A 27838-nucleotide genomic window follows, 5' to 3' on the forward strand; every position below is an offset into this window, starting at 1 on the left:
TTAGCCTAGAATCTGTCTTCCATGGGGTGCCTCTGGGCAAACCCGGGAAGCTGCGTCTGTAGGTCCCTGAGACCGCTGCCTTTAAGGCAACTTTTGAGGAATGGGGACGAACCTCAGCACAATCCACAAACCCCAATCCACGATCCACGTCTGCTGGGGGCGTGTTACATACCCCGCGCCTGCACCTGCCTTCCCGTGTCCTCTTGGCAAACACCTGAGTGGACTATTATTATTCTCGTTTCACAGGTGAAGAAACTGAGGCTCAGACTTCACTTGCTCAAAGTCACAAGCTTTTCAGGAGAGTTGGATCCAGGTCCATCTAACTCCCAGAGACAACACTTTTAACGAACCCTTTGGGGCCTCAATTCCCTGGAAGGTGACCTGGGAAGCGCTGGCAAGCGGAAGACACATCCCCGGTACATACGTCTAAGGGAGTCCTTGGACTCCTTCTCCAGACCTTGCTCGTCGACCCTGCCGGGAAAAGTTCTTTTTGAGAACACCCGGCCGCCTCTGCTCGCCTAGGTCAGGGGCGCGCACGGCCGATGAGGGTCACGGCGGACCCGGGGGAGGGGAGGGCGGTCCTGGAGCGAGCTGGCTCCGGACGCAGCGGGCCGACCCATTACATAACCGCGAGGTGTCCCTCCGCCCCCGCGCCCCTCACCCCGCGCCAAGCCTCAGCACCGAGAGCGGATCCCGGTGATAAACCCCTTCGCCCACCACGCAGAGTCCACGCGGCGCTGGCGGGCCGGGGGCTGAACCTGCCCGCGCGTTTCGGAGGCCGGGCGCGGGGCTCTTCCTCGCGACGCTCTCCTCCTCCCGCGCTGCCCTCGGGGCCCCCGGCCCCAGCCCCGCCGGCGCCTCCGCCCCGAGCGCTCCCCGCCCCTCGGAAGCGCGGACCGCGGCGGCTGGGGCCCGGGAAGGGGCCACGGCGCAGGGAGGCGGCCCGGTGGGTGCGCCCCGGGGGCATGTCCGCGCGCCACCGCCCGGGATACAGCGGTCCACGCGAGGTGAGGACGCGGCGGGGCCCGGCCGGGGCCGGGAGAAAGGGGGACTGCGCGCCCGGGGCGGGCTGCGGGGCACGGGAACCCGCCCGGCGGGGCTGCCGCGGGCGCAGCCTCCCGCGGGCGGCTGTCCCTCTCCCCGTTCCCCGGCGGCGTGGGGGCTCAGGGGACCCAGAGCATGCTGCGCGGCGGGGCGGCAGGGCGCGCGGGCTGGGCGTGGTGGAGCTGGCGGAGGGCGCTCGGTGGCTCCCGCGGTCCCAGCGCCGGAGCCCCCACCGGGCCCCGGGCCCCTCGGGGCGCCTGTTGGGGTTGGGTTAGGGGACAGACATGTGCCCACTCGTCCTGTCGGTGTCGGGGGCGCGCTCCAGCGGTTTCTGGGCAGGTGGCTGGAGCGGAGGCGGCTTTGATCTCCACCTCCGTGCTTGCCAAAGGCAGATTTTCTGGTGTAATAGAGACCAATTCTCTGCTGGATTGGGCTTTCAGTGACTTTTTTTTTTTTTTAAATAATCTTCTGCCTTCGGTAATAGTACTTATTTATCGCGTGTGGTGTACTAACAACACACCAGCCTTCAAAATCCTCAATTGATTGAACTTAATTTCTCAGCTGTTTCTTGTCCTGAAGGAAGGCCGTGATCCCTGTAGTGCAAACTCAGGGACAAGTGTTGGCAAGCAAAATTTTAAAGCACGATTCCAGTAAGTCCTGGGGCTATTTGGTTAGCCTTCCGTTTTCACAACTCAGTTTTCTGACCATCTTACAACTTAAAAAAAAAAAAAATGTTGAGTCGGATGGAACCAACCAGAACACTGGTTAGACCATTCCATTCTGATGGGACTCTAATTCGTTCATCCTACTCATTTTTTTGCGGAGAGCTGGGCACTCTGAAGGCGCAGCCGGCTTAACCCAGGAAGAAAGACAAGGCCTGACAAATTTAGAAACACACCGTCTCTACAGGTATCTGAAATCACTACCTTTTAAAATCCTCAATGGACCCTGCAGTTTGTCTCACCCCTCCCCCACATGTCGTGCCAACTAGGCTACTGGTGTCTGACCCTCCCGAGGTGCCCAACGTTTGTCTGTTAAAGAAATAAATGATGAAAATAAGGAGTAGTAATTAAGTGACTGGATTTGGTCACATAAGCACAGGATCTTGGAAATTGAAAAGGGTTTTAGAGATCATCTATTCAAACCCTTCAGCTGGCGGGCCAGGAAGCTCAGATTCCTGTGGGCAAGGATTGGTTAAACTCATGCTGTTCATTGGTGATGGAACCAACACACAGTCCAGGCCTTCTCCTTCCCACTTAGTTCTGCTTTCAAAGCATGTCGCTGCTAGGCATTTTGAACAAAAGCGATGTAACTAGAATCACCTATAATTATATCATTTTCCTGTTCTTCTTATTTATTTATTTATTTAAACTGGTGGAATTTTGAAGTAAATGAGAGGTTGATTTAGCCAAACCACCTCTGTAGTACAACTGAAAAAATACAAACCCTTAATTTTAAATAATATTTACATTCTTCTTAAACAGTGATGAACGTGCAGATATGTCCTAGGTGTACATCCAGAGAAGAAAAGTAATCAAAACAGGTGGACTAAATTTATCCCCATCTCTCCCTGGAATCTCAGCTCCCCATGGTGATGATTGGTTAGAGTAAAAGGTGTAATGTATGACTTTGGAGCCAACTTGAGAAAGGGGGGTTATATGAGGCTCATTTGTGTGCTGTGACGAACACCATGACCTTATAACAGATCTGAGAAAGGAACTCTCAGCTGACTTCTTAGCATTTTATGCATTGCACGTTTTTATGTTTTTCAATTTAGTTCAATTTCACAGAGATCTTTACCTACTATATTATAATACCTAGTATGTGCCTAGTGCTGCTCTGGGCATTTGGGATCTATCAGTGATAGGAAAGAGATTCGTTCCTATGGAGCTCAAGTTACAATTCATTCATTAGAATATTTCTGGATTTTGTTTGGCAGATAGAATTTCTGTTTTGCCTAAAGTAGGGAAATGAACATAAATGTTCCAGATTTTCTTCCAATCCCCTGATCCTGCTGATTTTATAATCACTGAAAACAAACAAAGAAGGAAATTCAGAAGAATTACTTTGACTTCGATGAACTGATACCCTCCTGCACGTGAGAGCGGGTCCCACAGTTGGGTATTTTATGTATGTTCATTCGGAGTCCCTTAAATTACATCTCCGTTAGTGCGGGGACATCGTCGTGGTGACCTGAAACTTAATGAAGCATGGGAGGATTCGTTTTCTCAATAGCGCACCCACGGTTGCGTGCTGTCATGGTACCAGTGTGTAAGATGTAGCTGCTTATTTATTTACGCAGATGGTGTTCTGCTTTCATTTTTTCTCACTTTACGTTTCGTCCCCCACCCCCCTCCATATTCCTAGGCCTCACAGTGTTGTGGCTTCTTGGTAAATCCGTTACCAGGCAGGTTTTATTCAGACATTCCAGTTTTAAGCATTTTCTAATTCCCTCAACTGCTTTTTCTTCAAAACGGCATGGTTTGCAAGCTTAGGCATGTTTATTGTTTTTAACAAAGGCTTATCAAAATGAACTTGGCAGTTGTTCAGTCGTATACAGCCAAAAAAAGTATTCAGTGCAGCTTTTGGGGTTGTTTATGCACTCCTTACCTACCCTATTGCTTTGCCTTTAAAAATCGCTAATTTGGAAGCTATTTGCTTATGAGAACCTTTATAGAATATCTCAAAACTCACCCATTACAGTGGTATAGTATAATTTAATTGAGGAAAAACCAAATCCACATTTGATGTTGGGAGATTTTGAGTGCAAAGATTTTCTCTCCGTCTGTTTTTAATTTGTTCTACATCAAAGGACGTCAGGAAGTGTCATTCTCTAACAATGTCCTATTTGCAAGTGGTCTCTGTGAAGCACTTGGAGGAGAGTCACGATTTCTGATGGCTGCTGAGCACCCGGATCCTTTGGTTTTCTTCAGTTGCCCCCCACTCTGCCCCATCAAATGCTCATCCCTCCGTTCCCTCTTTGACTCCCCACTGATGAATGGGGTGAGTTGCCGTAGCCAGGTAGGAAGTTACACGCCTAAATAAATTATTTAATGTGCTCCTTCTTTGCTTACTTACTAAATAGTAAACACTTAGTGGACTTCTCCTTATTCCATATTGGTGTAAAGATTGTGTTCTGCGCACCTTTTTCTGTGCTCGCGGCAGCAGGAAAGGCAAAGACCCAGAAGCCGCCTCTGAAGTAGCTTTCTGGCTGGCACGGGAAACAGACGGTACGTGCCTGGCTAGCATGCGGGTTATGAGCTCCGTGAGATAGATAAGTGCTCTGGAAATTAAAAGGAAGGAGAGAAAGCATGCAGGCACTATGAGTAGTCAAGGTTTAGGGAAGACTTCATAGAGGAGGACACGTTTGAACTTCTCCTTGACAGATGGGTAGGATGGTAAAGCTTTATAGAAGCAGAAGGGTATGTCTATCTTTATGGAAACATAGCTCTACTTTTTGTTTTTTGTTTTTTGGTTTTTTTTTGAAGACCTATAGAAGACTTCCTTTTGGGGGCCAGGTAAGGCTGTGTTGGGTTGTATAATGAACCCTGACCATTTCTACACCCTCTGCATGCTTCCCCCTCCCTCTTGGGTAATCGAGTACTGATCCGTGCTAAAATAACACCGGGTTGGGGCGCCTGGGTAGTTCAGTTGGTTAAGTGGCTGACTCTTGGTTTCAGCTCGGGTCGTGATCTTGGGGTGGTGGGGTTGAGCCCCACCTTGAGCCCTGTGTTGGGCTCCATGCTCAGCAGGGAGTCTGCTTCAGGATTCTCTCTCTCCCTCTGCCTCTCCCCCCACTCTCTCTCTCTAAAATAAATGAATAAATCTTAAAAAAATCCAGCAACTCAGGGTTAGCCAGTTCTCTCCTTCCCTCTGAAACCCCTCCTGGTTGTTGCTCAGAGCACAGAGGCCCCTGTGACAAGAAGCTCTCATCTCAATACATTGGCGTACTTTGCTTTTATCAGCTCAGTGCGCGCTTATTGTGTGTTTGCTCATAGTCCTGTTTATTCCGGTAGTACTTGCTATCGTGATTTTGCAATTTAATGAAATATTACATGAAGTGACATAATGCCAGACAAAGATGCTTTTTCTATAAAAACTTAATTGATTGCCATAGGGGCGCATAAAAGTAAGTCATTTCTAAAAACAATGGCAACACATGTTACAACATGGATGAACCATGAAAACATTATGCTGAGTGAGAGAAGCCAGACACAAAAGACCACATATTGTGTGATACGTCCACAATAGGCAAATCCACGGAGACAAAAGGTAGATTCGTGGTTGGCATGGTATGGGGGTAGGGAAAGTTGAGAGTGACCGACAATGGGTATATGGTTTATTTTTGGAATGATGACTTTGTTCTGGAATTAGGTGGTGGTGATGACTTTATAACATGTGAGTGCACTAAAAATCACTGAATTGTAGCCTTTAAAATGATTAAAATAGTAAATTTTATCTCAAACCTCCCTGCCTCCCCACAAAAGACAGTGAAGCTAAAAAGAGAAAGAGCAACATCAAAAAACGGGCGACTACTACTTAGATGTGGAAGGGACAGCTGTAAAAGATTGGGAAACTCTGATGGACAGAATCTAGAAAGATTTTGCACTCAGGCTTTTCCGCAAGTAACTTTAAGGTACAAGTGCTTTTACTGTCTTTGAGAAAATATGGTAAGGTGATAGACAAAGTGAAAAACACTGATATAGTCAACTTCTTAGAACTGATCTTAGTTGTTTCTTTTCTTTTTTTTTTACTATTTTATTTATTTGTCAGAGAGAGAGTGTGCATAAGCAGGAGGAGCCGCAGGCAGAGGGAGAAGCTGGCTCCCCACTGCACAAAGACCCTGGGATCATGACCTGAGCCAAACGCAAATGCTTAACCAGCTGAGCCACCCAGGCGTCCCAGAACTGATCTTATTTTTAACGACAGTTGTCCTTATTTTACTTTTAATAGTAGTGGGAATTTTCACCCACTGTTATCAGTTAGCTGACCCCAAATGTGTTTTCACTGTTGATTTTTGTATTCAAAGTAGCACTTTCATGGATCTTGACCAGTCTGAACCGTGTTTTGCAGATTTCCGTGGGTTTCAAGGAGTCTCGGGCTGTTAGGGGCATGGGGACAATGTGGGGAAAGATGTCCTGCATCCAGCTTGAGGTTCCTTTTGGTGATCTCTTCCACAACCTCAGCAGGTATCCTATTCTTGATTCACATTTTGGGTTTCTAAGTAAGATTTTATCTGAAGAAAGGATTTCTTGGTGAAAACAAGTTTGTAAATGATTAGGCCATGTATTTATAAGTTTCTGCTTCCCTTTCCCTACCAAATATGCTTTATGCCATTCTTGTAGCTCCTAATTGTTTCAAAATACTGTGCACCTGTGTTAAAAAAGTATGGGAAGACATTGGTCTTATTAACTTGATATCCTCTGTGCCTGTGCAGAGAGATAGCCAAATGAGCAGTTAGATATTCTGGGCAAGAAGCATAGATTGGGAGTCATTAGCATAGAGACTCAGTTTAAGTCCTGTGTGTATGGAAATAATCACCCAAGGAGAGTGTTGATAGAGAGACATGAGGTGAGTCAAAGATAAAATCCTGAGGAATGGCTGTGGTGGTCAGGCACCCTCTGCCCTCACACTTTGGTCAACGAAGTTCCCTCTTTAGTTTGCTATTTCCCCACATATGCTCGGGCAGAACTGTCAAAAGAATTGGAGCGTGAGTGTATATGTGGGTGGGGGGGTATGGGGTAGGGTCAGAACATAGGCTGTGGAAACCAGCCAAGGAAGTTTTCTCTTTCTTTGGATACCCGACATGCTAGAGGGCTCCTTCAGTATGTGTACTGACGTACAGAATGAGAAGATAAACTTGAGTGGTTGATCCCCGGATTTGGTAGTGAGAGAGCCATTGCGGTATTTTTGGCATGCAGTGGTTTGTTAAGAAGAATTACGGTTTCTTGATTTTTAAAATCCAGACATCCCCTGACCCCTGTCTTCGTTCTCCCTTGTGGGACTAGAGTGGTGACTACTGGTTCTGGGTATGGTCCCCGTGAGAGCCTAGGTAAGTCCCCACGCCACAGGGGATGAAGCTGTATTTCGTGTCACTGACACAGACCCTGCCTTCAGTGCCAGCCAGCTGTTTCGCAAATTTGTTACAAGTCTCAACAGGCAACAGGGTATTAACATAATTTATAAACTCATAAACCCTCTTAGTGAAAGTCATAGTACCATGGTAAAGAATAAATAAATGCTTATAAGTAAGACACTGGCAAAAATATTTTGCTTAATAGTTAGGAGGTTCAATGATAAGGGGATTGGTCATTGTATCAAAAAATTAAGCGTCATACGTTTTTTCCTCTCATTTTTACTTCTTTCAGTTGACCTCTTCCACATTCAAAAAAGAAAAATTATAGACAACCATATATTCTAATTTTATTAGAGATGAAGATGTAATTAAAATTTCAAATGACATTGGGGGGCACCTGGGTGGCTCAGTCAGTTAAGCGTTTGACTCTTGATCTCAGCTCAAGTCTTGATCTCAGGGTGGTGAGTTCAAGCCCTCTGTTGGGCTCGATGCCCAGCGTAGAGCCTACTTAATAAATAAATCAATAAATAAAACTTTAAAAATTAAAAGAAATTTCAAATGACATTGAATAGCTGATGCAGCCAAACTGGCATCTCCGAATCTCTGGCACACTCTGCGTTCTTTACAAATTCTTGCATGATCACATACCTAATTGGCTGCAAATACAGGCTACATTAAGGTAAAGTTTCAGGCTGGGTTTTTTTTAGTTTTAGTCGTTTTAAGGTGGGAAGAGACATTTGAATTAGATGGACTGGAATTAATTACTTTTAAAGCCCCTAATAAAAACCTATTGTGATTAAGCAATGTTAAAATAACTCAGTGACTTTACCTCTTCATCAGGCAAATGTTTGCTGAGTACCCAGCATGCGCAAGACACTGTGCCAGCTGCTGAAGGCCCACAGAGAATAGACAGGGTCTTACCCAAAGGCTTGCCATCTCCTCGGGGAGGCAGACGTGTGGACAGTAATCAGGGCATAGTGATGAGTTCCTTACGTGCCCACCTGCTATGGTTCAGAGCCAGAGGGACGGATGCTGCCAGGTTGCTCAAGCCCTTAAGGAGGTATAGAAACTCCCGAGGCGGACACCTGAGGAAGGACATTCTAGGCGGCAGGCGCACCAAGCACAAAGGCACTGAGGTGGGGAAGTAACACTGCGGACTGAAAGACCCGCGTGGTCGTCCATGGTGGTTAGGGGTGGCTAACATGCACATATGACGAGCATATGGCCGGTAGCCAGGTAGCACCAGCAGAACTGGCAGAAGCAAGATCATTTAGGGTCTTCCTGTACCGCACTAAGGAGTTTCAGTTTTGCTTTAGCGGCTGAGAGCACTCCTTGAAGGCTTTTAAACAGAGGAGTGGGGGTGGGAATGGGGCTTTGGTGATAAAATTAGATGTGTTTCAAACCAGCATCTCTGAGTGAGGCTTGAAGAAAGGTCCAAGACGGTGACAAGCTAGGGGTCTGTTGAAATGGTACAGGTGGGAAGTAAGGTTCATGCCTCATGGCAAGACTTCTGCTTTATTCATGTTTCGATTCTTGGTGCCTGGTGCCCTGCAGGGCGTGTAGTGGAGATGTCTGGTAGGCAATTTGATGTTAGGGCCGGCGATCCTAAATGTGGGCATTATGAGCTAACAGGCTCAGTTGAACATGACAGGTTTGGATGAACAAGACGTAATTGGATGTAATTACCCGAGGAGCATGTAAAGAATGAAGTGTGAAATGGGTCAAAAAATTGTGGAGAATAACTAGGGTGTGTTCACATTATACGGAGGGCACATCTTGGTCATTGCACCCTTCTTTTTCCACTCTAGTTACATGCTGATCTTTTTCTAGAACAACTGTGAGGCCAGGGACTGTGTCTTATTTATAGTGTCCTGCCATTGTCCACAGCTTAAGACCTGTGTTTGGAAATAATCACCCAAGGAGAGTGTTTATAAAGAGATGTGAGGTGGGTCAGGGGTAAAATCCTTGCACAATTCCAGAAAGCACCACTCCTATGTCTGAGTAGTTGCGTCTCACTGTGAATAGTGCTTCTGAGCTGTGCTTCAGCTGTCCCTACTCAGCTGGTCGCCGCGGCTGTCATGGAACCTGAGATATGGTGAGTGTTCAGTATGTTTGTTGAATGAATGAGTAAATGACACAACATCTAATGAGTGGCCAGAGAAAGAAGGATCTAGCAAAAGAAAGTAAGAAGCATAGGTCTATAGGGAAAAAGGATAAACAGGGGGGACTCGTCATGGAAATTCAAGGAAGAAAGAGTTTCAATAATGAGAGAGAGAGTGACGAATGCTACAGAGGTCAATTAATCAGGGACGGCAGAGTTGCCACTGGCAATTAGGAGTCATTGGTGTCTAAAATAGCTTGAGTGGCGTGTAGGGGAGGCAAGAGGCAAATTCCATTCCACTGAGGTGGGAATGAGAAAAGGGGTGAGGAGACAGTCAGTGTAGACAGGTCCTTAAGAGGCTGGGTTTGTGAAGCAAGAAAATAATTGGGGGCAGCTGGAAGGGCAGCAGGGGTGAAGGGGGTCTTCTTCCCTTGTCTTTAGTTCTCTTCCCTTCTTTCCTCTCTCACATTCCTCCTTCCTGCTTTCAAGGTGACAGATACTTGAGGAAATACAGAAGCTAAAGAGGATCCAGAATAAAGGTCTAGGTTCAAAATACAGAATCTAGGAGAGGGGATACTAACCTGAGAAATCAGATATGAAAGGAGGCATCTTCCTTTGCCCCAGGAACAAAAGGGATGAAGGAGGCATGGGGATGAACTGGAGGAATCAGCTGAAGGAAAAATGCAGTACGAACAGCCCACATTTGCTCTATAAAATAGTAACTGGCATTTTAGGGGCCCTTTATATGTTCTAAGCATTGTTAAAACTACTTTACGTACGTTAACTCTCTGAGTTCTTGCAACAGTCATGTGAGGATGGAGTTAGTATCCTAATGTTATAAATGAGGCAATGACAGCACAGACGGGTTAAGCATCCTGCCTGAGGTTGAACAGCAGCTTGGAGGCAGGACCAGGATGCCTTTAAAGCTGTTTGCCATCCTGCTGCGGGGTACATAGAGTCCTTAAGATTTTAAATAAGCAACGTGCATATGGAACAGGTACAAATATTGTTGCTGAGTCACTCCAAGACTTAGTTTGTGTTGGAAATCATAATTGTGCCATTAATTTGCAAGGTTGAGAGATTTGTTCTAGCAAAACTTGCCTTACCAGTTATAGGAACGGAAATGTTCGGATGGTCTGGATTGATTCAAAATTGGGGATTGGTGGCTTGAAAGGAGTGGGGGTGTCAGAGAGAGAGCAACTGACATGATGGAGAATTCTAAAGAGGAGGCGAGCTGAGGGAATGGGAGAAAATGCAGAGGCCAGGGGCCTGGGAGCTCAAGGAGGTTGGAAACCAGGTGCAGTAGGAGTTAGGGAATTGTGGAGGATAGAAGGTTGGGGTTTGGGAGGGATACCGATATCTCACACAACCCTAGATTTCAGAAGTGAGGGTCGGCACAGGTGATGATGGGTTGATGCCTTTGGACGTACAAGGCTGAAACTGAATGGAGGTGAATCTTATGGGACGTGATGAGGTCAAGGTTGAGGCTGAGATTGGCAGAGATGTTGGGCACATGTTGACTAGACCCTGTCTCTTGTTGGAGGATGGTGCCCAGTAGCCCTAAGGACTGGTCTGGACTTTAGAAAGTTACAGCCCAAGTATGTTATGTTCTAGGGAAGGATACAAAAGGTTAGCTGATCTCTGGCATGCCATAAATATCACCGCATGGTCTCAATAGAACATTGTCAAGACACGGTTGGGTAGCTTCTAGTTCGCACTGTAGTTTTTGAAAAAATAACTTGCAAGCGTCAGTTGGCAAAACAACATGTTTCACAAGCAACTTCAGAGGCTTTAGCCAAATCGTCTTTATCACCCTGGAAAGAAAGGACTGTGCGCTCTGCTGAAACCCCCTCTTCCACTTCCTTCTCCCCCTCCTCTTTCTCTTCTCTGGGAGTGTGCAGCCCAGCACTCTGTGGGCGGAGAAGCAACTGAGGATCGTCAGGCTTCCAGCTGTTGCACTTTGTTGTGATTTGTGGGGGTGGGGGTCGTGGGAGAGGGGCCAGAAACTTGAGTGGGGCTCAGTGTGGTGTCTTTGCTTCTACAGTTAGCCATGTGATGGGAACCGGCAATGTGCGCTCCCTTCCCACGGCTCTGCATACCCCAGTCGGCTTTTCTCCTCTGCCCGTTCAGGGTTTCAGGAAATCAAAGTTAGATCTGATGTAAGCTTAGAAGCCCCACGTGGGAAGACACAGAGCTCCTGCCTAGGGACAGAACACGCGTGCCAGGCCTGCGCGAGGGGCCGGCACAGGTAGCGAATCAGGTAGGCTGTGCTGGGCTGTAAGGAACAGGAACTCCAACCCGGACTGGCTTCACTGGTGAGGAAAAGGATTTCTTCGTTTAGCAGAATGTCCGGGCTTTGACTTGACTTCTCTGTGATCGTCTTGGCTCTGTCCCTGCCATGTGTTCATTCGATTCTCAACCTGATTGTCCTCATGGTCCCAGGATGGCTAACACTTGTTTGAGGGGTCACATGGAGATAGGAAACACCAGTGGAGGGGGAGAAGCTGCATCTTTGTGTCTTCTCAGTAGTGAGCAAATCTTTCCCGGAAGCTCCCGGAAGACTTTCTTGTCCCTGGCAAAGATGGGGTCACTGCTCTTTCCTTAAACCAGGCCATGACTGGCAGGCCCAGCAGGATTGCTCTAATTCTTGACTAACTACTTGGGATGGACTATATGTTGGGAATCACGTCCATGACAGAGAGAAGGCTCAAGGCCATTGTTACGAAATTCCAGCCTTTTCAAGGAGCCTCGGATGGTGGCGGTCAAGTCCCACCCCAGCATTTGCTGGCAGTATGAACTCGGACACATTACCAACTTCTGTGAGCTTCGGTTTTCTCTGAGAGGATCATTGTGGGAGTTGAAAACGCTTTATAGAAACTTTAAGGAGCTAATTTTTCATTTAATGATGATGATGATAGGGGTGCCTGGGTGGCTCAGCCGTTAAGCGTCTGCCTTCGGCTCAGGGCGTGATCCCGGCATTGTGGGATCGAGCCCCACATCAGGCTCCTCCGCTATGAGCCTGCTTCTTCCTCTCCCACTCCCCCTGCTTGTGTTCCCTCTCTCGCTGGCTGTCTCTCTCTCTGTCGAATAAATAAATAAAATCTTTAAAAAACAATGATGATGATGATGATGATGATACGAATAACAGTTCCATTTACTGAGCGCTTACGTGTTCCAGACACTTGCTATAGGCTTTAATGCATTTTCTTTATTACTCACTAAACACACATTAAGCAACCATCACACTCAAGGCATTCTGCGTGCTTTATTTATGACCTCTGTTAAGCTGAGATCTGGAACAATAAGGCTAGGGACAGGAAAGGGGGTAGTGCTCCGTTTCACCTACGGGCTTCAGGGTTTTTGGCCCTTGTGACTGGGTGGTGGCAGCTGGCTGTGGGACCTCTGACAGTGGCTCTGCTGTCGGCCACGGATGGCCTTCCGCTGACTAGTTCAGGGCTCGCTGCACTAGGGATGTGCCACATGGGTGTACATGTGGTTTTAGAATACCTGATGCTTTTCTTTTCCCTGTTCCTTTATTTCCCAAATATAGGACTTTTGCATATTTATGCTTTTGAAATAGTAGAGGGATTTATACACGTTTATTAGATGCTTGTCTCCATTGTCTCATCTGAACCCCATGAGGAAGTCAAGCCTGAATTTGCATCTGTTTTGAGGCTTAGTGGTCATGAGATGCATCAGGTAATCAAGGCAGTAGGTGGTGGGGGTGTCATTTTTTTTGACATTGCAAATTGCCCTGCTTTGCACAACATGGTGAAGTGAACTTCTCCCATATTTTGGTTTCTATCCTTAAGATAGTTTCCCTGAAGGAGAATCTAGGTCAGAGGGTTTGACATTTTTTATATGGATTGCCTAATTGGTTCATGGAAGGTTTTTAGATGGTGACAATGACACGCTTGTAGTGCTATTTGGGGATTATGCGTTTTCTCATTCTATGGTGTTTTATCTGCCTGGGATCATAAAATATTTCCAGAAAACCTGAACTGTTCTAGTACCATCTAACTTACATTTTCCCAGGTTCTCCCTTGCAATTATAATAAAAACAGTGTTTCTGTGGCTCAGCCTAGGTCCTTTCCTCCCCATTAGTTCGCAAAGTCCTGGGGAGAAACTAAACTTGTCCATCTTGATTCATCCTTTCCTTAGTGTGAGTTACTGGTCTTGAGGCTTCTTGGTCTGCATGCAGATAGACTCCCCGAAGGTCTGTCTTTGATACACATCTGCTTTTTATTCATAGTTCTGGCCCTCATGCTGGGACCTCTGCTCTACTCTTAGACAATATATGAGGGGCACCTGGGTGGCTCAGTTGGTTAAGCAACTGCCTTGGCTCAGGTCATGATCCCAGGGTCCTGGGATCTAGCCACACATCAGCATCTGGCTCCCTGCTCCCAGGGGAGCCTGCTTCTCCCTCTCCCTTTATCTGTTTCCCCCTCTCCCTCTGCCTGCTTCTCTCTTTCCCTCTTCCTGCCCCTCCCCCTGCTTGTGCTCTCTCTCTCTCTCTCTCTCTCTCTGTCAAATACATAAATAAAATCTCAAAAAAAGATAATATGCAAGTAAGTGGATGGGGACAATGAATGAGGTATACTGGGCGTTTTGTGGATGGAGTATCGTTTTGGCGTTGTGGTGGAAGTGCAAAGACTTGCATTCCTATGACTTGACTTCCCATGTAATTCTCTCAACAATTCCAAAAAAATACTTCTCCCCAACTCTTCCTACCCCAGGTATATCTATGAATGAAGCTATGGGAGCAATGGGAAGTCAGAGGAAGGAACTGTCACTATTAAATGGATTTTTAAAAAATCATAGCTGCAACCATAGCGTATATGATACCAATTGTATTTGCATTTTGTCCTTTGTACATTTCCTCAGCTAATTTTAAACACAAGTGTGTCGACTGGGATGATAGGAAAAAGCAAAAGAGTGGAACCCTGGAGCGGACCATCAACAGACCAGACAGTATGACCAGAACTGGAGGGGGGGACACAGAGAGTACTGTGGCAGCAACTAAGTTGTTTGGGGAAGGGCCCAGTACCACCCTGTGCAGCAGGTAGAAACTGGAGGCCCAGGAGGCCACTCCTACCTGGTTACACAGCAAGTCAGTGGAAAAGCCTGCATTTCTACCCAGATCTTTCTACATCCGAATGGCACCTTCTTTATTTGCCTCTTTTTCCAGCTTTGAATGTTCAAAATTACCTCCAAAATAATCAGACTTTACAGAAGGGAACAAAAGGGCAGACTGTTTCCCCTACTTTCTCTCATATCTCAGATGTACATTATTTTTAATATTTTAATTCCAGTACAGTTATCTTACAGTGTTTATTAGTTTCAGGCGTACAGTATGGTGATTCGACACTTCCTCACCTGGTGGTCATCACAAGTGCCCTCCCAAAGCCCCATCACCTATCCAGCCACCACCCCCCAAGCCCCCTGCCCTCTGGTGACCATCAGTGTGTTCTCTAGTTAACGGTCTGTTTCTTGATTTGCCTCCCTCCCTTTTTTCCCCTTGTCCTCCTTTGTTTTGTTTCTTAAATTCTACATGTGTGTGAATCAGGTTTACATTTTATATTTCTAATCTCCCCCTTCTACCAGTAGGATTTTCATTTTGAATTTCTGAAAAATGGCTCTTAAACATTTGAATTTTTCTGGAATTAGGCCTTGGCAAGAACCATTTGCCTATCGTGGATTCAGTGGATTCCTGACCCTTATTGGAAATACCACATTGGCCACAAAACTCTTGTAATTGTAACGTGGACAGATGACTAACCCAAAAGAAGTGCTGCAATTCAAATGGGAAACTGCAGTGCTACTCAGTTCCTGTGATGTGCCGGGCAGCGCGAGGGGATTTAAAACAGTGACTCACTGTCCTCCTGTCCAGGTAGAGTTCAGCTTGGAGAAGCCCCAGTGCTGAAGTGTAGGCACTGAGCTAAAATTCCCCTTTCCAGCTTGACTCAGCCAGTTTGCCCTGATAGCAAGGTTGAAGGAGTTTATAATGGAGTAGGAAACAAGGTAGGCATTCACCTTGCCAGATAAAAAATACCTTGTGGAAACGAGATCACCGAGAGAATACATGTATGCCTACAAGAAATCTTATCAGTTATTTACAGTATCCATTTACAAGGAAATGATCGGTCAGGGCGCTTAAACCAGGGATTGCAAAGTCCCCCATCTTTGGGAGCTCAAGCATGAAGTAGACGAATTGTGATCTAATAGGGAGGGACCGGGCTCTGGCCAAATTGAGGAGAACATTCTGTCACCATTGGACAGATGCTTCAGTTCTGTTCTTACTGCCAGGGATACATCAGCTGACAAAACTGACAAAAATTCCTGCCCTCCTGGCGTTTACAGTCTGATTCGTCGCTGCCTTGGAAAACAAATGACTAAGCCAGCGAGAATGCTCTGTAGAGCAAAACTAGATGAGTCAGACCCACTGGCGCGTTCCTGCAATACATTGCACAGATTCCAACTTTGTTCGTTTTGCGGCCTTTTTCACATAGCCAGGGTTTCCGGAGGAGTGAGATGACTGTGATCGCGGTATAAGTTGAGGTGGCTTCTTACCGGCATTCTGCTTGGTTTGTTGCCTTGATTTGCCAAATAACCTTAACTATAAAGTACTACCGGCTGTGCAAGGCAGCCCCTGCTGTATCTCATTCTAGTTTTGCTATTTCATAGAAAATGGAGCACTGCGATCGGTTCCGTCTGTCCTTGTGCTGATCGTGACGACTAATGGATGATGACCTGGCATGGTTTCTGAGCACCCCAGCGGGCGGGGTCCCTGGTTCGGGGGCTCCCCTGCACTGGGAGCTCCCCCTGCCCCAAAACTCCCTCCCCCAGGAAGCAGTGCTCTCTCAGGCCTGGTTTTCTGCGCAGCGGTGTGACTCTGGTGAGGTCCCTAGAATAGCAAGCCTGGGACCTGGGAAGCCATGTGCCTTTTCTTTGAGCTTCTTGTGGGAAAAAGGGGATTGGAAGCATCTGTGACTGCACTTATCTCGTTCTCGAAAACGAACTTCTGCTGGGCCTGCAGAGTGATGCCAAATCGATAGTTTTGAAGAGAGAAAATGCTGGCCACTGGCAGGGATTGGAGTCCTCTGTTCTGTTCAGGCTTCAGTGCCTGGGAGACTGCCTTTAGCAATTGAACAGGGATGACGATTGTGAATGTCGGTGGCCTGGACTCCTGTCTCGGGAGCGGCTTGGCATGTGTGCCAGGAGCCCCTGCTTCTCTTGCACGTGGGGGGTGCAGTGCTGAGACCCTGGAGGGGCAGATCGCTCCCTCCCGGGCTCAGCATTCCCTCCCTGGGTTGTTTTCCCCTGGAGGGACCCGTGAGGCCTGATGACCACACGTCTTACAGAAATGTCTTGGATGGTTCTAGTAAATCTGTGTGCCCTGAAGGGATCACATCACCCACTGAAATTGCGACCAAACATCTCATGGGCACTTCTCCATCTACACAAAGTCCAGTGGGCGCTCTAGGAGCCCAGTGTTTGTGTCCCCCCTTCATAACCCGCAGTGGGGCGTTATTAGAAGGCGGGGCCTTGCGGTTTAAGTTTAGACGAGGTCATGAGGGTGGAGCCCCATGATGGGACTGGTGTCCCTCGAAGAAGAGGAGAGAGAAGAGCTGAGGAGAGGCCAGGTGAGCACACAGCCAGAAGGTGGCCCTCCGCAAGCCAGGGAGAGAGCTCTCCCCAGCGCCCCACCAGGCTGGCACTCTGATCCCCTGCTTCCAGCTTCCAGAACTACAGTGAAGTAAACGCCTGTTGCTTCAGCCACCCCAGACCATGGTATTTTGTTAGGACAGCCCGAGTGGACTAGGATAGGCTCAGTGCCTCTTCTTAGGGTCTTACCTGATCTGTCAGTAGGGTTGATCGTGTTCTTTCTTCTTTGACCTCTAACCCCGTGCTTGCCTGGGTTTACCTCTACCTTTCTCAATTTCCTTGTAGCCTCTGCTTCTTCTACCCCTCCCTGAAAGATGGGGATTCCTCAAAGTCCCGCTCTCTCTTCTCTGGACACCTGGCTCCTCAAATTGGGGTCTGCGGACCAGCATAGGCCTCCCTTGTGAGTTTATCAGAAATTTGAATTTCAGGCCCCACCCCAGACCTGCGGACGCTGAGTCTGCCATTAACAGGGGACGCCCACAGAAGTCTGAAAGGCCTGTTCTTCAACATCTCAGTGACCAGTGGTGTGCCCCGACACCAAGTGTAGGTCTGGACACCAGCTCTCTCTCCTGGGCTCTAGACCAGTTTATCCAACAGAGCCCCTGCTGTGGCCACTTCAGGGTCCCACAGGGATAGCCAGCTTTGCCAGTCTAGAGCTTTGTTCCTCTTTTTCCAGATATGCTCCTCTTCCTTTGGGCAACCAATAGAAGATAGGGGCTCTCCAGAAACTTCTACATTAGAATTCCCATTTAGCTTCATGCTCGCGGTTAAATGGTTTCTTTGGGGCTAGGAGGGCTACTATCCAGGCAGTATGCTCCGATCTGGCTCACCCATTGTTTAGCTGGCGTCTCCTGACTGATCGGTGCCGCTAGCAGCCTTTTGTTAAATATTTTGAAGTTTGCCCATGATGTCGTGTTCAATTAGTAAATTGCCTAACTTTTTTCCTCTGTAGTAAGTTTGAAGGTACACAGGTACTAAATAAAGATTTTAAATTAGTATTATTCGTTATATTTGTTGATAACTGTAATATATTAAAGGTACTAGCACTTAATAAATATTTTTGATGGTGAGCAAGTAGGAGGTTCTCTGACTGAAGTGCAGATGTTCAGCATATTGGTGAATGACCATAGGAACCTAACCCAAAGGAAGGTTCATTGGGAGTGGAGTGGCACCTGATGTGTCACATGATTGGATCCTACAGCATCTTTTTGGGAGAGCACAGCCAGAGGCAGTGGGTGACATCAATTATAGGGCATTCCTGCAAACGCTTTGCACCTATTAGAATGATCGAGTACCTTTACTAACATTCATGGTATCAAACTCAATGAAAAGAACAAATTACAGATTAAATGGTTATAGTTTGGGATTTTTTTGAGGTGTGGTGAAATCTATATAAGGTACAATTTATCATTTTAGCCATTTTAAGAGCACAGTTCTGTGACACTAAGTACATTCTTATTGTTGTGCAAGTATCCCCACCGTCCATCCCCAGCACTTTGTATCATTTCAAACTGAAACTCTAGCCCATTGAGCAATAACTCCCATTCTTCGTCCATCCAGCCCCTGACAACCACCATTCTTTCTGTTTCTATGAATTTGACTATTCTAAGTACCTCACATAAGTGGAATCATACAATATTTATCCCTTTGGGGTTTTTTGTTTGTTTTAAATTTAAATTCAATTAACACATAATGTGTTCTTTGTTAATATTTGTCCCTTTGTGACTGGCTTGTTTCACCTAGCATAACGTCTTCAGGATTCACCCATGTTGAAATGTGTCAGAACTTCCTTCCTTTTTAAGGCCGGATAATATTCTACATTTTGCTTTTTCATTCATCTGGGTGCTTCAGTTGTTTCTACGTTTTGGCTGCTGTGACTAGTGCTGCTGTGAGTATGGTTGCAGAAGTACCTGTTCGAATCCCCGCTTTCGCTTCCTTTGCGTGTACACTCAGCAGTGGAATTGCTTGATCACATGATAAATCTGTTTAAGATTTTTCGAAGAACGACTGTATCGTTTTCCAACGGAGGCTGCACCATTTTACATTCCCACCGGTCATGCGCCAGGGTTCCAATTTCTCTCTGTCCTGGCTAATGCTTGTTCTCCGGTTTTGTTTTTTTGTTTTTTATAATAGTCATTGTGATGGATCTGAAGTCTCAGTTTTGTTTTTAAAAAGGTGTATTTACATACATGTATGATATAGAAAACATTTCTCCAAAGGATTTACTCCAAGTAAAAGCAGCACCTGTCAGGTGGCAGGATGTAAATGATTTTTATTATTGTCCTTTTGCTCCACTCTCTCCTTTTTCTGCATTAAGGATGTATGATATGTGTATTTAAAAAAGCCCAAGACTCAGAGTCGAGCTATATAGGCGCAGGCGTTGGCAGGAACTCCTGTTTGCCTCTGGCTGTGCAGCCTTCGCGTGGGCCCCGTACTTGCTGATTTTGGACTTGGCGCTGCCCTGTCCTGTGGCCACTCTTCACGCCGACACCGTCCACAGACGCTCCAGTGCTCGAGGCCTGGCTGCTGCTCGTTCCTCTGCCCGGGGAAGCAGCACCAGGCTTTCTTGGCAGTGGGTGAGGTGAAGGAAACTATTGCAACCAGGTCTCAGCTTGTGGTTTTGTGGTGCCCTAGGCCACCTTCCTCCCCCAGTTGGATTTTTAGCACAAAGAAATCTCCTTTTTGGGTTATGTTTACTCAGCAAGGTCTTGGCCGGTCATCGCAGTTGATTACAAATGAAAGGGAAGGTTACTTTCTTCCTATTCTGTGAATTACATATTCTGTAATTTTCCAAAGAGTTTCAAGGCTCATTCATCACAGGAGTCCGTGTTGGCTTCAAAAGCAGTAAGGTTTGCCTAGGTGCCTGTTCAGAAAGAGCCAGAAGAAATCCTTTCACAGAGCAAATGACTATATTTATGCACAGAAGAGTTGTCCAGTTTACAATAACATAGTTTATTCCTTTCTTTTTTCAATTATTATTGGATCATGTGCAGGCGGAAAGGGTGGCTTTTCTGCTTGTTTCTGAGGGATCGGGAGGGCACAGGGGACGGGCGTTAAGGGAAGGCTGCAGCTCTTCGTACTCGTGATTGGATGTTTTCATTAATTATCAGTGACCTTTTGTGGGAACCTTTTCTTGGTGGTTTTGTTTGGACGTGGTGACTCCGGCTGCCCAGCTTGAAGCGAAGTCCGAGGCTGGCGAGCGGTCCGAACTAGAGCTGTGGGCACTTGCACCAGTTTCGTGCGCACATGGGAAAGCCTGCGGAGATCTGATGACTACGTCGGGGCCTCCGAGAGGCGCAAGGGGTTGAAGCTGGGGACAAATTGGGCACAAGACAATTCCACGTCTTCATCGTGATCCTTCTGGATGAGGCATCACTGTTCCTCTTCTCTCAGTGTTTCCTCCTGTGCCCAGATTTCTCGTGGACATCTCAAAAGAGAAGCAGTCGATAACTTTGGGTTTGGCTTTGGGCCCCCTTCCTCCCTCCCTTCCGGCCTCCCAGCACGCGGGCTCCTCTTCCTCCGGCTGCCATTGCTTTCTGTCACTGTAGCCCACCCGGCACAGGCCTTGGTGGCCCCCTTGCATGGGGACGGCTGCAGACTCTGCTGCCAACACCCTTCCTGCCCGCAGTCTGACTGTGGGCTCAGCTCCTCGGGTTACCCCACCGGCCCCCTGGTCCTTCTCAGTCACTGCCTCTGACTCATCTGCTGTGTCTTCCTTCTTGAGGCACGTCTAGAATGCCATTGCTCCAGCACTTGCTGGACTGTCCCTCCTGTCTTTGCCCACAGGCTGCCACCAGTTCCTGTCCAGTCTGTCCCGCGTGGTGTGCGTGCGCACGGAGAAGGCAGCCAGTCCTTGGGAGAGGTCCTTCCCAGGCTCGTGGGATTTTACAGGGACCTTTTATAATTCTAGGTGGAGTTGGGAGGGCAACTATGGATGAGAGGGTGTTACGTTAGCCGTTTGTTCATGAGTTTTCTCCTTACCAAAGTAAGCCACCGGGGCGCCTGGGTGGCTCAGTCGTTAAGCGTCTGCCTTTGGCTCAGGGCGTGATCCTGGATCCCTGGGATCGAGCCCTGCATCAGGCTCCTCTGCTGGGAGCCTGCTTCTTCCTCTCCTGCTCCCCCTGCTTGTGGTCCCTCTCTCACCAGCTGTCTTTCTCTCTGTCAAATAAATAAATAAAATCTAAAAAAAAAAAAAAAGTAAGCCACCACCTCATTCTAAAATCTTCTTCTTCTTTTTTTTTTTTTTTTAAAGATTTTATTTATTTGACAGAGATAGAGACAGCCAGCGAGAGAGGGAACACAAGCAGGGGGAATGGGAGAGGAAGAAGCAGGCTCACAGCGGAGGAGCCTGATGTGGGGCTCGATTCCGTAACGCCGGGATCACGCCCTGAGCCGAAGGCAGACGCTTAACCGCTGTGCCACCCAGGCGCCCCTCTAAAATCTTTTTCAAACAAAAACAAGGCCGTGTTTACATAATGATGTCAATCAAGGACCTACCCCTTCAGTAAGACATAGTTAATATAAAAAGAAAGTAACGGGAAAAAAAAAAGCCAGTTCCATGAGAAATAAGTCATTTTGACATATTTATAATTTAATAAGATTTGTTGTTCGAAGAGAGGTTGCGTTATCCTTTTTAAAGCCTGTCGTTTTGAATGATGTGGAGCTGCCTTTGAGAACATTCACTGGAGAGAAATGAACTAAGTGCTTGTCTGTTTTGACATGGTACTTCTTACCAAATAGGAACCCCCTGACCCTGACCTCAGATTGTAGTTTTGATTGTGGGTATAACACGCGTTTCCTCTAAGCTTTGCCGGGCTCTGTTGCTTCTCATTTTTAAATTTTTGCTGAAGAGGTAAGAGAGGGCTGACTGCTGGCTTCTTTGGACAGATGGACGTCTAATGGATATGAAGTCGGGGAATTCCTGATCCTTTGCCAAATTAATATTTATAAGCGTCGTGCTGGCCTCAATCTGTGGCAACCAATGTGATTTGGCAGCTGGAACTCTGAATGTATGCTCTTTATGGAATGGGTATTGACTTTATCGATGCCTGGCAAACGCATAGCCAAGCTGAGTGATGTTTATTTGCTTCTGTAACCCCAAGGGCTTGAGGCACTCGACACATTTTTGATAGCCCTCCAGCGCCCGGCCCCGAAATACTGCAAACCCCTGGGCAAGGTGCTGAATTCTCAGGAGCATTGCCCATCACTGGCGAACGCGTGCAGATGCCGGTTCTCAGTCGTACCAGGAATATTTCTGTGGGCGTCCCTCCTGCCTGGATTCCAGCATCAGATGGTGGTTGTGCGGGCTGTATACTCCCCTCACGCCTCACTCCTCAGGCAGGGCTTTTAAACGGTTGTGAACCTGTGAGTACCCAACCCACATAACTGAAGTGAAAAGCACACGGTAAGGACCAAATTGTCTCCTGTGTATGAGGCAATTAATCTTCCATTTTCAATAAATATTTGTTGGGGGCTTGCTAAATGTTAGACTAGGAGAGTACATAAACTTGCTGGGAAGCCAGCAGCATTTAAATAAAATAGGCAAGATTCCCTTCCTCATGGAGCTTACAGTTTTGTTGTGAAGGCAAGTAATAAACAATTAAATTAATGAATGAGACTTCAAATAGTAGTAGCTATAAGGAAACGAAAAAGCCTGATTAGTTAGGGAGTTACTAAGGGGCCGGGGGTGTTGGGGACATCGTAAATTATTATGGTGGGGAAGGGCTATCTTAGAAAGAGGCATTTGACCTGAGATCGGAATGACGAGAAGGAGCCATCTATGTGAAGATGTGGGATGAGGGGGCTTTCTAGGCACGAAGGGGCAAGTGCAAAGGCCATGAGGCAGAAATGAATTTGGCAAGTTCAGAGAACAGAAAGAAGGCATAGGATGCTACTCCTCCATGACTGAGGGGAGGAGGAGTAGAAGGTGACATTTGAAGATTTGAAAGGGGTCAGATCATTCAAGGTCTTACGGGCTATGAGGAGGTTAGGTCGTGTTCTCAGGCCAAGGGGGAAACCATTAGAGAGTTTTAAGCAGGGGAGTGATATGATCTGATAAATAGTACTGTCTACTACCCGACTTTGCATTTGTAGTCCATAGTCTTCCCTTTTTGTATCCTGACTTTTTAATATGTAATGTTCTAGATGTTTCATAAATATATTATATTATATATATTTGATTTAAAAATGGGGTAGATCATGCCTAGTTTTGTAACTTAATTCATTCACATGTCTGTATATCTGGAACAACTTTCCTTGTCAGTAGTTATAATTCAGCCCATTGTATATAAATGAGTGATCATAGCTAATGTAATTAACCTCAATCAATTGAACTAGTAAATATTACTATCTTTATTTTTACTGGTTATAAAAGTAATACTTGTTTCTTGTTATATTTTTAGGGTTTTTTTTTTTTTTTTGGTTTCTTGTTATATTTTTAAGTAGTACAGAATTAGATAAAATAAAAATTGTACCTATTTCTAACTTTATCTTTAGTCTGAGTGCCCTTAAAATTTACAATTTGGGGGGAATAAATACATAGTTAACATACATATACAAAGTATGGTTTTGACCTCAATAAGAAAATGTTATTTTATATATTATCAGAAAGGGTCTTCTTTAATTAAGAGAAACATGCTTTTTTTTTTTTTAAAGATTTTATGTATTTGAGAGAGAGCACGCACGTGCACGCAGGGGGATGGGGAGAGGGAGAGGGAGAAGCAGACTGCCTGCTGAGCATGGAGCCTGGGAGGGGGGGCTCGATCCCACAACCGCAAGATCATGACCTGAGCCAAAGTCAGACCCTCAAGTGATTGAGCCACCCAGGCGCCCCAAGAGAAACATGCTCTTAATGAAATCATTTTGGGTTTTCTTTTTTTTCTCTGATATCTATACCCTCCTAATTCTTAAATCAATAATTGCACACAGAATAGCAATAGCGTGTAGTAGGATGCATGCTAGATTAAGAGTCAGGAGATCTGAATTTCATTCCACTGTGCTTCTAACCAACTGTATGCTGGGGGAGCCTGGCGCTCCTGAGGGCCTGATTCAGTGCTCTTTCCCCTGCACCATGTGGAACTCTCCCCCATGCTTATCGCTACTCCTGTTGCACTCCTGTGCTTTCCAACTTAAGCTAAAAAGACCTGGTCTTTGAGTTTTCAGAAATTTGATACAAATATGCAATATACAATAGTTTGATTTACAAATAATACAGATTTCTTATTGGTATAAATAGTTACATGTTAACTTCTGAATTTCTTTGTTTTTACCTGTATTCTTTAAGAATACATAAATAAAACCAAAGACGCTGGATATTCTCTTGGATCCAAGGAGAACGTGTCTATCGATGTGGCACATGACCAGATAAGTTGATTCTGAGTGGACACAGCATGTGGACACAGTAGTTCCCCTTTATCCTTGGGGGATACGTTCTAAGATCCCCAGTCGATGCCTGAAACCAAGGATAATGCTGAACCTTATTTATACTATGTTTTTCCCTAAACATACATACTTATGATAAAGTTCAATTTATGAATTAGGCAAAGTGAGAGATAAATAACAACAACAATAAAATATACCCACTGTAATGGTATACTGTAACAAAAGTTATATGAATGTGCTCTCTCTCTCTCAAAATATCGTACCGTACTCACCTTCCCCTTGTGATGAGGTGAGATGATAAAACGCCTATGTGATGAGATGCACTGAGGTGGATGATGTAAGCATTGTCTTCTTAAGGTTTAATTGTTTTGCCTTTTATGTTTTATTGTATAATACACCTGAAATTGATGTTCATGAATAGTGTAAGATTGGGGGCTGTGGGGATTTTTTGTTAATTTTTTTGCACACTCAAAGGTGGGGATGTTTTTCATCATGTATTTTTCTCTGTTTCTGGGACACCTATTATCTGAATGTTGGATCTCCTGAGCTAATCCAATAATTTTCTTATTTCTCCTCTCTAATATTCTATATCTTTGCGTTTTTGTCTACTTTCTGGGTAGACAAAACTTTACTTTCCAATTCTTCTATTAAATTTTACATTTCTACTCTCATATTTTTATTTATTTTTTAATTTTAATTTTAATTTTAGTTTTAAGTAGGCTTCATGCATGGAGCCAATGCAGGGCTCAAACTCATGACCCTGAGATCAAAACCTGAGCTGAGATCAAGATTCGGATGCTTAACCGACTGAGCCATCCAGGCATCTCTCTATTCTCATATATTTTTTAGATTTTATTTATTTATTTGAGAGAGAGAGTGAGAATGCATGAGCTGGGGGAAGAGCAGAGGGAAAAGAAGAAGCAGACTCTCTGCTGAGCAGGGAGCCCCACTCAGGGCTCAATCCCAGGACCCTGAGATCATGATCTGAGCTGAAGGCAGACGCTTAACCAAGCCACCCAGGTGCCCCTCTCGTATTTTTAATTCCAAGGGTTCTTTTTTAGTTCCCAAATGTTTCTTTATTATAGCCTCCTTTCCCCATTTCATTTATGAACTGTCTTTTCTTTGTCTCTGAAGATAGTAACTAGAGTGGTTTTAAAATTTTTCTTTCATGTCTTTGTCTTTTTCTTTTATGCTCTGAGTTGTCCTTGTTTCCTCTGAGTTCACCCCCTGCCCCAACTCCTGAATCCTCCATCCTAGCTCTTCCATTAGAGGCTTTTAATTAGCTGGTGAGCTTTGGTTGTCTGTTCACTTAGGAATGAGACACTAAGAAGCTGATGAGGATGGGAGGACTTGTGAATTGGCAGCTGTGTTGTGAATGAGCCGTTTTGTTGGACTTGGTTCCTGCATCTCCCAAGTGATGATGCAGTTTTTCTCAGCGTGATCAGTTCCTCCAAGGATATATCTCCGTCTTCTGCCTGGAGCTTAGAAGACTGGCTGCTAGTCAAATGGGGCCGGGGTGTTTTACCATTTAGCATGATTTTTTTTTAATCCTATTATGTTTCACGTGGTGCCCCCCCCATTATATATAATATCTGCTATCCCCAGTAACATAGTGTGCAGTGTTTCCACGGAGTAAAATCTAGTTTCTTCCAGGGAGGAGATGCCTAATGGTCTAGGGGGCAAGAACTTTTAAAGACTTACCATTAAAGCTCTTATTTTAACCCCATCCCATACTCACTGCCTTTAGAGTGAGTATGTTCCTTCATTCCTGACACTTTCTGGGATTCTGTGGTTGACTGCCTTCTTATGTATTCCGTCCCTGTTGGATTACCTTTCGGTTCCCTGTTGTGCTGTGTTGTCCACCGTCCATGCATTCACTTCCAGCTTCCCAAATGTGGTTTACATCTTTTACCTGCTGTGCTCTTCTCTCCTGTGCCCTTTAACGTTGTGGCTTCTTTTTTATTTCTTCACTATTAGTGGTGCTTTAGGAGAGAGTAGATACAAACATGTGTGTTCAATCCATTATATTAAATTGGAAGCTGAATGTACCACAACTTACCCAATTGATTCTCTGCTAATGGAAACTTATTCCAGTGTGTTTGCGGTTATAACTAATGCTGATGTGCCCTTATACAAACATATCTGCACATATGGGGGAGCGTTGCTGTATTACACGCCTACGCTAAAGTTCCTTTAAACTTTTGATAGATACTGCCTACTGTGACTCAAAAAAATTGGATCAACAAATACTATTAACAGCGTGAGATTGAACACATGTTTTTATTCATGAGCTAGCTCTATGTCCTCCTTGATCCTTGACTGACAGTCTTCTTTGTTGGATGGAAAACATTCTATCTAATAATTTTGGCAGACGTTCACATTAGATAAGTGAACATTTCAATATTAAACATTATTATAGTTCTTCAAAAAAAAATTGTATCGTGTGGGTGATTAATTACCAACGGGAATGGAGCCAATATGATTACTTGGGTTTTTTAAATTTCTACTATGTTCTTGTGGCTCATAGTACTTCAGTCTCATAGGCTTCCAGAATTTTAAGCACTCAGGGAACTGATGATTGATGTAGTAATAGTCTGCTTTGACAAAATTGTTTTGGTGAGAACCCTTCATTTGTCTGTTTCACGTTACAAATTCATTCTCCTGATTCTTCTACTTCTGATGTGGCTGCTGGCCCATCTGATTACATGAGTGTTTGTGCAAAAAGAGATGAAAACGTGTTTGTTTAGGCCTGTAGAACACGGGTAGTGTAAGTATGCAGGATGGAGAGCCAACTGAGGAACTGGGAAGGAATTGAGAATTGGGAAGAACCACAGATGTGAAGTTCGACAGCTTTGGTTTGCATCCTGCCTCGGCCACAAATTACTGCATGATCTTGGAATATCATCTAGGCTCTGAGCCATGAATAACAATGATTACAAAAACTAGATATGATTTTTGGGTGCAAGTGACAGAAATCAAATGCAACATAACCAAAAACAAAAAATGAATTCATCTGTGTACTTAACAGAGAACCCCAGGGACAGAATTTAATTCAAATGTTTACATAATTTCAGAAATATGTATTTCTCTCTCACTCCTTCTCTTTCCTGCATTGACTTCATTTTAGGTGGGGGGTGTCCCTCCAACTAGAAATAAAAACAGCTACCAGCAAACTCTATGTATCCAATCTGGGACTTGGGAACCCCGTGTAAAGAAAGCACTCTTTCCCAGTTATTTGAGCAAATGTCCAATGGCTGACTCTTACTGGTCAAGCTTGGTTTGCAAATCATTTCTGGATAAATCAGTGTCCCCAGTTGGCCAGACCTCTCCAGGAGAATGTAGGTTCCCAAGGCATGTGAACTGAGAATGGGTAGGAAGCCCAAGGAGAGCTGCTGCTTCCCAGAGGAAGGGCCATGGATGCTGGGCAGAAAGAGAAGCAAGAGCTGACCATTACCCTTCTCTGGTTTTCTCTCTATAGGGTCGGAGGCTGAAATACAGTAATATTTTGAATTATAAGCTCCACGGTGCTATATAACCAATGTAAGGTATTCTTTTTATCTCATTTTATGGAT

The 27838-nt window shown here is 45.5% G+C and overlaps 1 protein-coding gene across 8 annotated transcripts in view; it reads left to right on the forward strand.

Moving 5' to 3' along the window:
- Positions 1-251: 251 nt before the first annotated feature.
- The window catches only part of SLC16A12 (solute carrier family 16 member 12), a 70916-nt gene continuing 43329 nt past the window's right edge, over positions 252-27838 (forward strand). Inside the window, exons 1-2 of one of the 8 annotated variants that reach the window (XM_048218961.2) lie at positions 639-1007; positions 1870-1953. The gene's annotated coding sequence lies outside the window, so the exon portion shown is untranslated. Of the gene's footprint in view, positions 417-638; positions 1008-1213; positions 27807-27838 lie in introns of those variants that run through there. The other 7 variants (XM_057308489.1, XM_044378054.3, XM_044378053.3 and 4 more) reach the window with 7 other exon arrangements.

The sequence above is a fragment of the Ursus arctos genome, unplaced genomic scaffold (assembly GCF_023065955.2).
Source record: "Ursus arctos isolate Adak ecotype North America unplaced genomic scaffold, UrsArc2.0 scaffold_7, whole genome shotgun sequence".
Lineage (NCBI taxonomy): Eukaryota > Metazoa > Chordata > Mammalia > Carnivora > Ursidae > Ursus > Ursus arctos.